General features: G+C 36.0%; 1 protein-coding gene across 5 annotated transcripts in view; it reads left to right on the top strand.

Annotated features, from left to right (window-relative positions):
* IFT88 (intraflagellar transport 88) overlaps positions 1-12,715 on the top strand; it is a 132,479-nt gene that overhangs the window by 118,216 nt on the left and 1,548 nt on the right. The window lies entirely within an intron of this gene.

Below are 12,715 nucleotides of genomic sequence, written 5' to 3'. Positions count from 1 at the left end.
GACTAATTTACAGAGAATCAACAGAAGAGTAGAGGATGCCGAGAATCAAATCAGCAATTTGGAATATGAGTAAGCAAAAAACACCCAATCAGAACACCAAAAAGAAAAAAGAATCCAAAAATATGAAGTCTCTAGGACAACTTCAAATGGCCCAACACTCACATTATGGGGTTACCAGAAGGAGAAGAGAGAGAGCAAGAAATTGAAAACCTATTTGAAAAAATGACGATAGAAAACATCCCCTACCTAGTGAAAGAAATAGACTTACAAGCCCAGGAAGCGCAGAGAGTCCCAAACAAGAGGAATTCAAAAAGGCCCACAGCAAAACACATTATTAAAATGCCAAAGGTTAAAGACAAAGAGAACATCTTAAAAGCAGCAAGAGAAAAGCAGTTAATTATCTACAAGGGAGCACCCATACGACTGTCAGCTGATTTCTCAGCAGAAGCTTTGCAGGCCAGAAGGGAGTGGCAAGAAATATTCAAAATGATGAAAAGCAAGAACTACAACCAAGATTACCCACCAAAGCTATCATTTAGAATTGAAGGTCAGACAGATAAAGAGCTTCACAGATAAGAAAAAGCTAAAGGAGTTCACCACCACCAGACCAGCACTACATGAAATGTTGAAGGGTCTTCTTTAAGAAGAAGCTAATGAACAAAAGAAACTGACAAACAAAGTAGACCCAGAGACACTGAAGCATGCAACAGACTATTGTATCTCAGAGGGAAGAAGGAAGGGGGTGGGGGGGCAGGAAGAGATTAACCAAAGAAGTTATATGCATAACCCATGGACACAGACAATAAGGGGGTGAAGGCCTGGGAAGGGGCTGAGAGTGAGGTGGAGGGGGCCAAGGGGGGAGAATGGGATACCTGTAATACTTCCAACAATAAAGATTGATTAATTAATTACAGTAATAAAAACTGTAACATTCTAGTCCTGGCTGGGTAGCTTAGTTGGTTAGAGTGTCGTCCAGATACCCCAAGGTTGCAGGTTCGATCCCTGGTCAGGGCACATAAGAATCAACCAATGAATGCATAAATAAGTGGAACAACATATCAATGTTTCTCTCCGTTCCTTTCTCTAAAATCAGGGTTTTTTTAAAAAAGGAAGGAAAAAGAAATAAGAAAATGAAAAGTACTTTTTAAATTTATGGCTGAATTGGCAAGAAAGAAGGAAATTATTTGGAGACCAAAAATGAGTAGAAAATTTAAATGCAAAGATGTAAGTTAAGCACAGAAGCTGGTGTTGGTACTAGCAAAATCCAGGTGGCCTAGAGCCTGGGTTTATAGGCACTCATGGGGAACAAGAGATAAAACTGGGGCCCCAGAAGATTAGAGGTCAGATCAAAGAATCGCTTTCATTAAGCCAGGACCCCTAATCAACAATACCCTCAGTGGGTCAAATAGAAAAGAATTCACCCCACAAAGGGTGAATTGACTCTATTGGAACATGATAAACAAAAAAAGCTCCCTTGCAATTCCTAACCATAAGTCTTCATGGTTTTGGAGGTACAATACATTATTAACCTGTGTGGCCTGAAGAATCAGAACTGAAAATTTGGTATAGAGTGGAATTGAGTTGGTGGTGGTGCTCCCAGGGACCTAGAAGAAATAAACTTAATCCTCCCTGGAGGAATATACTTTAAGCCTCAAATAATTCCTTCAGATAAAGTTCAAAAGAGCAAGAACCATGAGGAAATAAGCCTCTATGAGTGAGCAACAGAAACTATAGAATCTTGTCTTCAAGGACTATATATAATTATCAGATAAAGAATATATTTTAAAAGTAAGTCATATCTCTTGTTATCTGAATTCTAGAACTGAATAGATTCAGGTACTTTTTTTGAGGTGGGGTTGTAGATATCCTCTGTTATCTAAACTCTAACACTTGCTACCTAAAATTTAGGAATCAGGTAACACAGAATGCCGCGCTTTCCAAATTCTCACTATACAAACTCAGCAATTGCGTTCAGACAGTGGGGAATACTTATGTATTTTAAGTATGACAACAGAATAAAATAATATAAAAATTACTAGGCAGACTTGGAAAAACCAAATTGAACTTCCAAAACTGAAAAATATAATTGAAATCAGAACGCAATAGATGGTTTAAAGCAGGGGCCAGAAAACTACAGTGTGCAGACCAAATCTGGTTTGATCTACCACCTGCTTTTGTCAATAAAGTTACTGGAGCATAGCCATACTAAATCATTTGTAGTCAGAAGCTATATGGTCATTTACAGGAAAAGTTTCTTGACACCTGAAGAGCAGATTAGATCAAATGAAGAGAGAATTCATAACCTGGGAGGTAGAGCTGAAGAAATTACCCAGAATGCAGGACAGAGTCTAAGTGATGGGAAATAGGAGGGATTAAGAAACATGAAGGATGTAGGGGAAGAATATACATATTGAAAGACAGAATGAGGGAATGGAAATAAAGAATGAATGGCTGAGAATTTTCAAGGATTAGTGAGATCCTCAGATTTACAAAGCTAAATCAAAAGTGGGATATCCCTGGCTGGTGCTGCTCAGTGGTTAGAGTGTTGGCCTGTACACCAGAGGGTTGCAGGTTCAATTCCCAGTCAAGGGCACATGCCTGGATTTCAGGTTTGATTCCTGGCCCCAGTTGGGGTGTGTGCCAGAGGCAACCAATCGATATGTCTGTCTCACATCAATGTTTCTCTGTCTCTCTACCTCTCTCTCCCTCCCTCCCTCCCTCTCTTCCACTCCCTCTGAAAATGGAAAAAAATACCCTCAGGTAAGGGTTAACAAAAAAATTTTTAAAGTGGGATAAATAAAAAGAATTGCATATGTTGCAGTCAAATTACCATATACAAAAATTGAAAATCTTGCTGACTTCTCAAAGTCGAAAATGGAAACCAGAAATAATGGAATTAAATCATCACATTGCTGTCTCCAGTGAAGTATTTTAACTTCATAAAGGTAATAAAATTTCCTAAAATACTACAAAAAAAATGAATACCGCCTATCTTAGAAAATGTAGACTTCCAGATAAAAATAAATAAACTAGTTACTCAAAACATTATACTCAGCCCGGCCGGGCGTGGCTCAGCGGTTCAGCATTGACCTAGGATCCAGGAGACTGGGGTTCAATTCCCGGTCAGGGCACATGCCCGGGTTGCGGGCTGCAGCTGATCAATGACTGTCTCATCATTGAGGTTTCTATCTCTCTCTCTCCTTCTCCCTTCCTCTCTCTGAAATCAATAAAGATATATTTAAAAAAACAAAAAAACAAAAAAACATTATACCCAGCCCAGCTGATGTGACTCAGTGGTTGAGTGTAGAGGTCACCCCTTGGTTCCCAGTCAGGGCACATGCCTGGGGTTTGGGCTTTATCCCCAGTAGGAGGCGTGCAGGAGGCAGCTGATCAGTGACTCTCATCATTGATGTTTCTATTCTTTCTCTCCCTCCCTTCCTTTCTCTGAAATCAATAAAAACTTATTTAAAAAAACATTATTCCCAAAAATGAATGTATTTTAAAAATAGAGGTCATAGTGCTGTAAAATGTAATACCTTGCTTTTTCATTCAGCATTATATCATGTCTACTTTCCTGTCATCAAATATTGTCATGATTTTCTTAGTAAAAAATTTTAGGGAGTAGAATTACTGAGTATAAAGGTGTGCAGAATTTTAAGAATTTTTGAAAATTGTAGTCAAAAATGAAAAATTTTACATCTTAATCATTTTGAAGCATGCAGCATTAGCTAAATGTATATTGCTGTGCTGCAGGTCTCTATAACTTTTCCATCTTGCAAAACTGAAACTCTAAACCCAGTGAACAATGACTGCCCTTTTCTCCCTCCCATCTCCCCACCGCTGGCAACCACTACTCTACTCTTAGTTTATAAGTTTGACAACTTTAGATAACTCATCTAAGTAGAATCATGCAGTATTTGTCTTTGTGAGTGGCTTATTTCACTTAGCATAGTGTCCTCAAGGCTCATCCATAGTGTAGCATGTATCAGGATTTCCTTCCTTTTGAAGGGTTAACAATATCACATTGTATGTCTGTACCACATTTTCTTAATCCATTAATCTGTTGATGGACACTGAGGTTGTTTTCACCTTTTGGCTGTTGTGAATAATGTTGCTATAAACATGGGTGTGCAAATATCTCTTTGAGATCCTGTTTTCAGTTCTTTTGAATATATACCCAGAAGTGGGATACTGGATAATATGATGGTTCTATTTTTAATATTTTGAGGAACCTTCATACTGTTTTCCATAGCACTGCAACATTTACATTCCCACCAGTGGTGCACGAGGGTTTCAATTTCTCCACATCCTTGCCAACACTAATTTTCTATTATTTGATACTGGCTATCTAACGAGTGTGAGGTGTTGTGATTTTGATTTTCATTTCCCTGATGATTAGCAATGTTGAGTATCTTTTCATATCCTTGCTGGCCATTTGAATATCTTATTTGGTTAAATGTCTATTTAAATCCTTTGCCCATTTTAAAATTACATTGTTTTTGTTCTTGAGTTGTGGAATTTATATAGTCTGGATATTAACCTCTTATCAGTTATATGATTTACAGATATTTTCTCCTATTCTTTAGGATGTCTTTTCACTCTTGTTGAATTTTTCTTTTGCTGAACAGAAATTTTTAAAGTTTGATGTGGTTTTATTTGTCTGCTGTTTGTTTTGTTGCGTGTGCTTTTGGTGTCTAGCTTTTCCTCTGTTTTCTTCTAAGAGTTATATAGTTGCAGGTCTTACATTTTGACCTTTAACCCATTTTGAGTTAATTTTTGTACATGGTTTAAAGTAGTTTGCATGTAGATATCCAGTTTTTCCAACAGTGTTTGCTGAAGAGACTATCCTTCCCCCATTGTGTTGTCTTAATACTGTTTTTTTGTTGTGTTTTGTTTTGTTTTTTTAAATATATCTTTATTGATTTCAGAGAGAGGAAAGGAAAGGGAGAGAGAGAGATAGAAACATCAATGATGAGAGTCATTGATCGGCTGCCTCCTGCATGCCCCTGACTGGGGATCCAGCCCGCAACCCAGGCATGTGCCCTGACCGGGAATCGAACCCCGATCGCCTGGATCCTAGGTCAATGCTCAACTGCTGAGCAACGCCCAGCTGGGCTTAATACTGTTTTTGAAGATTAGTTGACCATACATCAGAGTTTATTTCTGGGCTCTCTATTCTGTCCCATACTGTTTTGACTACTGTAGCTTTGCAATATGTCTTTAAATCTGTAAGTGTAAGGCGTTCAACTTTGTTGTTCTTTTTCAGCATTGTGTAGGCTATTTGGGGTCATTTGAAATTCTATAAAAATTTTAGAATGTTTAATTTCTGCAAAAAAAAAAGTCACTGGGATTTTTATAGGGATTGCATCAAATCTGGACATTTCTTTGGGCAGTATGTACATTTTAAGAGTATTAAGTCTTCCAAACCATGAACATAGAATATATTTCTATAATTTGTGTCTTCCTTAACTTCTTTCGGCAGTGTTTTGTAATTTTCAGTGTACAAATCTTTCACTTTCTTTGTTACATACATTTACTCCTATGTGTTTTATTCTTTTTGATGCTTTTTGTAAATGGAATTGTTTTCTTAATTTCATTTTTAGATTGTTCATTGTTAATGTATAGAAATGCAATTGACTTTTGTGTTGATTTTTGATCCTACAACTTTCCTGGATTTGTTTATTCAAATAGTTTTTTGGCAGAGTCTTCAGGGTTTTCTATGTATAATAAGATCATGTCATTTATGAACAGATGTAATTTAACTTTCTCCCTTCCTGTTTGAATGCCTTTTTTTTACTTGCTAACTGCTCTGGCTAGAACTTTTAGTACAGTGGTACCTTGGTTTTTAAACGTCTCTGTTGACAAACATTTTGGTTTACAAACGCCGTAAACCCCAAAGTAAATTCTTTGGTTTTCAAACACGCCTCAGAAGTCGAACATGCCACACAGCTTCTGCTGAGTGCAAAATCCTGAGGCCTAGCTGTCAGCTGTTGATCCCTCGGTTTTCAAACATTTCAGAACTCAGACGGTCTTCCGGAACGGATTGCGTTTGAAAACTGAGGTACTACTGTTGAATGAAAGTGGTGAGCGTGGATATTGTTGCCTTGTTCCTGATCATAGAAGAAAAGCTTTCAGTTTTTCACCATTTAGTGTTATGTTCACTGTGGGTTTTTCACATATGCCTTTTATTATGTTGAAGTCATTTCCTTCTACTCCTAGTTTGTTTAATGTTTTACCTTGAAAGAATGTCAAATTTTGTCAATTGCCTTTTCTGCATTAAAGAGATGATCATGTGGGTTTTGTTCTTCATTCTGTTAATGTGGTGTATTATACTGATTGACTTTTGTATTTATTCCTGCATTCCAGGAATAAATCCCACTTGGCCAAAATGTATAATCCTTTTAATGTGTTGTTGAATTCAGTTTGCTAGCATTTTGTTGAGGGTTTTTGATGATCAGTGTTCATCAGGGATATTGTTCTGTAGTTTTCTTGTGTTATTTTTGTCAGATTTTGGTGTCAGTGTAATGCTGGCCTCCTAGAATGAGTTTGGAAGTGTTCCCTCCTCTTCAATTTTTTTGGAAGAGTTTGAGAAGGATTGATGTTATTTCTTCTTTAAATATTTGGTAGAATTCTCCAGAAAAACCATCTGGTCCAGAGCTTTTCTTTATTGGGAGATATTTGATTACTGATTTAACCTCCTTACTAGTTATCAGTCTGTTCAGTATTTCTTCATGATTCAGAAATTTGTTTCTAGAAATTTATCCGTTTCTTCTATGTTTTCCAACTTTTCACATAAAATTGTGCTCCTTTTTATTTCTGTGTCATCAGTTGTAATGTCCCTTTTCATTTCTTTCTCTTTTTCTTTTTTTTTTAATCCTCAGCTGAGGATATGTTTATTGGATTTTTATTTATTTTTTTAGAGAGAGAGGAAATGGGGGGAGAAAGAGAGAAAGAGACATCAATGTGCTGGTATCAAACCCACAACCTAGGTATGTGCTGTGAGGAGGAATCAAACCCACAACCTTTTGGTCTACAGGACAATGATCCAATAAATTGTGCCACCTGGCCAGGGCTCATTTTTTGTCATTTGAGTCTTCTCTTTTTCTCAGTTTAGACCTAAGGGTTTGTCAATTTTGTTGATCTTTTCAAAAACCTAAGTCTTAGTTTTATTTTTTCTATTCTGTTCTATGTTGTGTTTATTTCTACTCTAATATTTATTATTTCCTTCCTTCTGCTAACTTTGTTCTTTTTTTAATTGCTTGAGGTATTTAGTTAGGCTGTTGATTTGAGATCTTTTTCTTTTTATAGTATGCATTTACAGCTGTTGCATTTCCCCCATAGCACTGATTTTGCCACATCTCATACGTTTTGGTATTTTGTGGTTTTATTTTCATTTATACCTAGATATTTTCTAATTTCCCTTGTGATTTCTTGTTTGACCCATTGGTTGTTTAAGAGTGTGTTTAATTTCCACATATTTGTGAATTTTCCAATTCTTTTACTGTTAATTTCTAGTTTCATTTCATTGTGATTAGAAAAGATACTTAGTATGGTTTTTTCTTAAATTTATTAAAACTTGTTTTATGGCTAACATGCATTGTATCCTGGAGAACATTCTGTGTGCTCTTGAGAACATATATGTCTACTGTTATTGGATGAAGTGTTCTGTATATATCTCTTAAGTCTACTAGTTCTGTAATGTTCAAGTCCTCAATTTCCTGTTGATCTTCTGACTGGTTGATCTATTTATTATTGAAAGTGGGATATTGAAATCTTCTACTACTGTTGTGTTGCTTTTTCTCCCTCCAATTCTGTCAACGTTTGCTTCATACATTTGGGTTTCTGTGCTGTAAAGGTGTGTCTATATTTATAATTGTTATATCTTCCTGGTGAATTGGCCCTTTGATCCTTCTATAATGTCCTTGTGACAGTTTTTTTTTTTTTAATTTTTAAATATATCCTTATTGATTTCAGAGAGAGGAAGGGAGAAAGAAAGAGAGAAATAGAAACATCAATGATGAGAGAGCCATCATCGATCGGCTGCCTCCTGCATGCCCCCGACTGGGGATTGAGTCTGCAACCTGGGCATGTGCCCTGACCAGGAATCGAACCTTGATTTCCTGGATCCTAGGTCGATGATTAATGGCTGAGCTGTGCCTTACCCGGACTCCTTGTGACAGTTTTTACTTAAAGTCTATTTTGTCTGAAAATAAGTATGGCTACTCCTGCTCTTTGGGTTACCATTTACATGGATTATCTTTAGCTGTCCTTTCATTTTCAGCCTATGTATGTCATTATATCTCAAGTGAGTCTCTTATAGAAAACATATAGTTGGATTTTTTTTTTAACTGTTCAGCCATTCTATGTCTTTTGGTTGAGGAGTTTAGTCCATTTACATTTAAAATAATTACAGCCAAGGAAGTATTTACTATTGTCATTTTATTAATCTTTCTGTATATCTTGTAGTTATTTTGTTTTTTTCTCTCTTGCTGTCCTCCTTTGTTTTGTTGATTTTTTATTTTTATTTTTTGTAGTGACATGCTTTGATTCCTTTTTCATTTTCTTTTGAGCATTTTCTATGGGTATTTTTTTGTGGTTACCATGGTAATTACATAAAACATCCTATAATTATAACAGTCTGTTTTAAACTAACAACTTCAATCGAATACAGAAATTCTTTCTTTTTATATCTTCCTCCCTTCACTTTGTTACCGATGTTGCAAATTATGTCTTTTTATATTTTGTATTAACATAGTTTTATAGTTATACTGATTTTATGTTTTTATTGTTTATATTCTATACCTAAATTAAAAGTGATTTATTTATACACCACCATGATAGTATTGCAGGATTCTGTTTGTCTATCTATTTACCTTTACCAGGAAGCTTTATATTTTCATCTGCATTTTTGTTGTTTAGCATCCTTTTGTTTCAACTTGAAGGACTCCCTGTAGCAGTTCTTTCAAAACAGGCAATAAATCCCCTCAGCTTTTGCTTATCCAGGAAGGTCTTCTTTACTTTTGAAAGCCAGTTTTGCCAGATATAGTATTCTTGGTTGGAAGATTTTTCTTTCAGAACTTTGAATATATCATCTCACTCCCTTCTGGCCTGTAATGTTTCTCCTGAGAAATCTGCTGATAATCATTCTAGTTACCTTGTACATGATGAGTCACTTTTTTCTTGCTGGTTTTAAGATTCTCTCTTGGTTATAATGTGTCTCATTGTGGGCCCTTGGTTATAATGTGTCTCATTGTGGGCCTTTTTGGATCCATCCTAGTTGGAGTCCTTTGAGCTTCTTGAACTTGGATATCCATTTCCTTCCTCACATTTGAGAAGTTTTCATTAATCATTTCTTCAGATAATCTCTGTCTCATTCTCTCTCTTCTTCTGGGGCTCCCATAGTACATATATTTATCTACTTACAGTGTCCCATAAGTCTCTTAGGCTTTCTTCATTTTTCTTCTTCTTCTTTTTGGTTCTTCTGACTATAATTTCAAATGACCTATCTTTGAGTTCAGAGATTTTTTGTTGTTGTTCTCACCTGAGGCCATGCTTAGAGAAAGAAAATGAGAGAGAGAAACATTGATTGGCTCTCCTCTGCACATGCCCCAACTAGGGGTTGAACCTGCAATCCAGGTATGTGCCCTGACCAGGGATCAAACTGGCAACCTTCAGTGCACAGGATGACACTCAAACGAGCTGCTCTGACCAGGCCACAGATTTTTTGTTGTTTGATTATGTCTGTTTTTTAACCCTTGTAGTGAATTTTTTTTAACTCAGTTACTGTATTATTGTAATCCTCAGCTCCAGAATGTCTATTTGGTTCTTTTTCTTTTTTTAATATGTCGTCATTGATTTCAGAGAGAGAAGGAAGAGGGGGAGAGAGAGAGAGAGAGAAACATCAATGATGAGAGTCATTGATTGACTGCCTCCTGCACGTGCCCCACTGGGGATTGAGCCCACATTCTGGGCATGTGCCCTCACCCAGAATCGAACTGTGATATCCTAGATCATAGGTCGATGCTCAACCACTGAGCCACACCTGCCAATCTATTTGGTTCTTTTTTAACAGCCTCTATCTTTTTGTTGATAGTCTCATTTTGTTCATGCTTCATTTTTCTCATTTCATTTACTGTCTGTGTTCTTTTGTAGCACATTTAGCTTATTTAAGACAATTATTTTGACTTATTTGTCAGGTAGTTCATAGATCTCCATTTCTTTAGGGTCAGCTTCCAGAGATTTATTTTGTTACTTTGGACCATGTTATCCTGTTTCTTTGTGTGTCTTGTTACTTTTCGTTGTGTTTTCTTCATTTGAAAAAACAGCCACTTCCAGTCTTTTTGTACTGGCTTTGTACAGGGCAAGACCTTCACTCATCAGCCCTGCTGGAGATTATGGGAATTTCTCAAAATTTTTATGGGGTACTTCTTCTCTCTGGCATAGTGGAGGATCTCTGGCACTGCAACAACCTCTTCATTTGTTCTCTGCAACCCTCAAGTATCTAAAATATGCCAATTCCTCTTTAGTGCTCTAAGTCAGGTGAGACAGAAACCAGACCATCGGACAGCCCTCCAAAAAGCTGGCATTTTGGATGTATATTTCATTCCAATCTTTCCCTGCTTAGGAAGAAGCCATGAGCTGGACACATTCTGCTGATCACAACAAGCTGCCAGCTTTTGTCTATAGAGAGGGAGGTCCTCTGAAGCTTCAACAAGCCACTGAGCTTTCTTGTGTTCTTAGCAGCTCTCGGGCATCCAGAATATACTGGTTCCTCATGAGCACTCCAAGTCAGGCGAGACAGAAACAAGTCTCTCAGGCAGTTCCATGAAAAACCCAAATGTTGGGTGTACATTCTACTCTTGTCTTTCCTCCCAAGGGAGAACCTGCAAGTTGGGCTTTTCCTCCCAAATGCGAGCTATGTTAACTTGTGAGTAGGGGCTGACACAGTTGAAATAAAATGGCTTTTCTTACCTGTGTCAATAAAGTTGTTCATGCCTTTGAGCTTCCTAACTGGTTTCTGGAGTTCTCATGAAGGCTTTTTGGACCATATGTTGGTGTTAAGTCAGTGTTTTTGTAAGGGAACAAGGTCTGGGGCTTCATGTTTCGTTATCTTGCTGACCGGAAAATTTTAAGTCTTGTGATACTATCAAATTAATCTCAGAAAATTTGTTCATTTCACTTGCTATTCTGATATTTTTAAAATCTGGGCCACTTTAATAGGTGATGTTGAATCCTACATTTAGAACTATTTTAAATTATGTAATGTTTGATATCTACAAAAGAATCTGTATAGCATTGTTACAAAGCATATTAATAAAATTAAAATTAATGAAGCCATCATAAATCATTAGAACCAGAACATTGCTGTTTTGCCTACCTATGTGTTTTTCCATTCTGTCTTCTGCCTCTCTCACACATAACAACTATGAGTTTTATAGTTTATATATATACAGGTTTACATTTTTCAGTTTCTTGCCTTTTCATATTTAATTTTATCATGTATGCAAACAATGTATTTAATTTTGCTTGTGTTTAAGCTTTCTTAAAAGGTATTCAATATATAGTGTCCTGGCTTGCTTTTTTTTTAACTTATTATGTTTCTAAGGTTAAGTAAGTTTAACCATTTTTATGTATTTATTGTCCATTTGTGATGTTTACTTTGGGAATTATCTCTTTGTATACATTATACATTTTATAGGGATATTCTTTTTTACTGGTATTGTTACTCTAAATTCTATGATTTTAAGATTTTTTTTCTTTTATAAAAAAGTATAATTTGGAAGTTTGTTAATTGATGGATAATTCAGATAAATTGTTTCCTGATTCTGTTTTCTGAACCTATTTGTTATTTAACTTCCCTCTAGGAAATAGTAATTGTTGTTTGTTTCTATAGGGAAAAGATTATAATAACTTGTTTTATTATTTGGGCATAAAACCCACCCCGGCTTACAAATGCTTATTGCTGCATTTTTACCTGCCCATGTATGGCAATGTTATTGCATGAAAGTTTATTGAAAATTATGAAATGAGGATATTTACAATATACCCTTATTGGTCTTTATAATAGAAAATATTTAAAAATTATATTCATGGCTTTTCAATTGGACAATTTAAGTTTTCTGAGGAGGTCAGTTTTCAGTTTTAAAAGTTTGTTCTTTCCGTGGGACCGAGTCCTTCAGGCTTGGAATTGTACATTAGGATTTCAGAAAGGCTTTGGATGCCTGAGAGAGATGTTGGGGTCTTGTTATATTCATGTAGATAGCTTATATCTGTGTGAAAAGTGAAGAAAAAGAAGTATTGCCTAGAGCAATAATTTTCAAACTTTCTTGACCTGAGCTCACTCAGCCACTTTGAAAGACACGCATTTGCACCTATAGATGGAAAAAAATTGACCTAATGGTACCAAAAAAATTAGAGAAGAACAAAATAAAACAAAATATGTGGACACATTCAATGCATTAAGCTAAGGCATTTTATTTTCTATAATATCAACAATACAGATAAATGGCAAGTTTTTTATAAGAACCCAGAGAGAACTTATAATTTTGGTTCAGTTGATCAACCTTAAAATGTGGGGATTTTAAAGACCATCTTGATTTGATTTATATTCATTGACATTGTCAATAAGCTAAAATATAAAGTACAATGAGAAACGATCAGAGCATATCTGTGGACTAGTCTCATTGAAAGTGAAGCTTTCATAACAGAAAAAAAC

The sequence above is a fragment of the Miniopterus schreibersii genome (genome assembly GCF_964146895.1).
Source record: "Miniopterus schreibersii genome assembly, chromosome: 2".
Taxonomy (NCBI): Eukaryota; Metazoa; Chordata; class Mammalia; order Chiroptera; family Miniopteridae; genus Miniopterus; species Miniopterus schreibersii.
The sequence above is the reverse complement of the archived record's forward strand: the minus strand, read 5'-3'. Positions and strand labels throughout refer to the sequence as shown.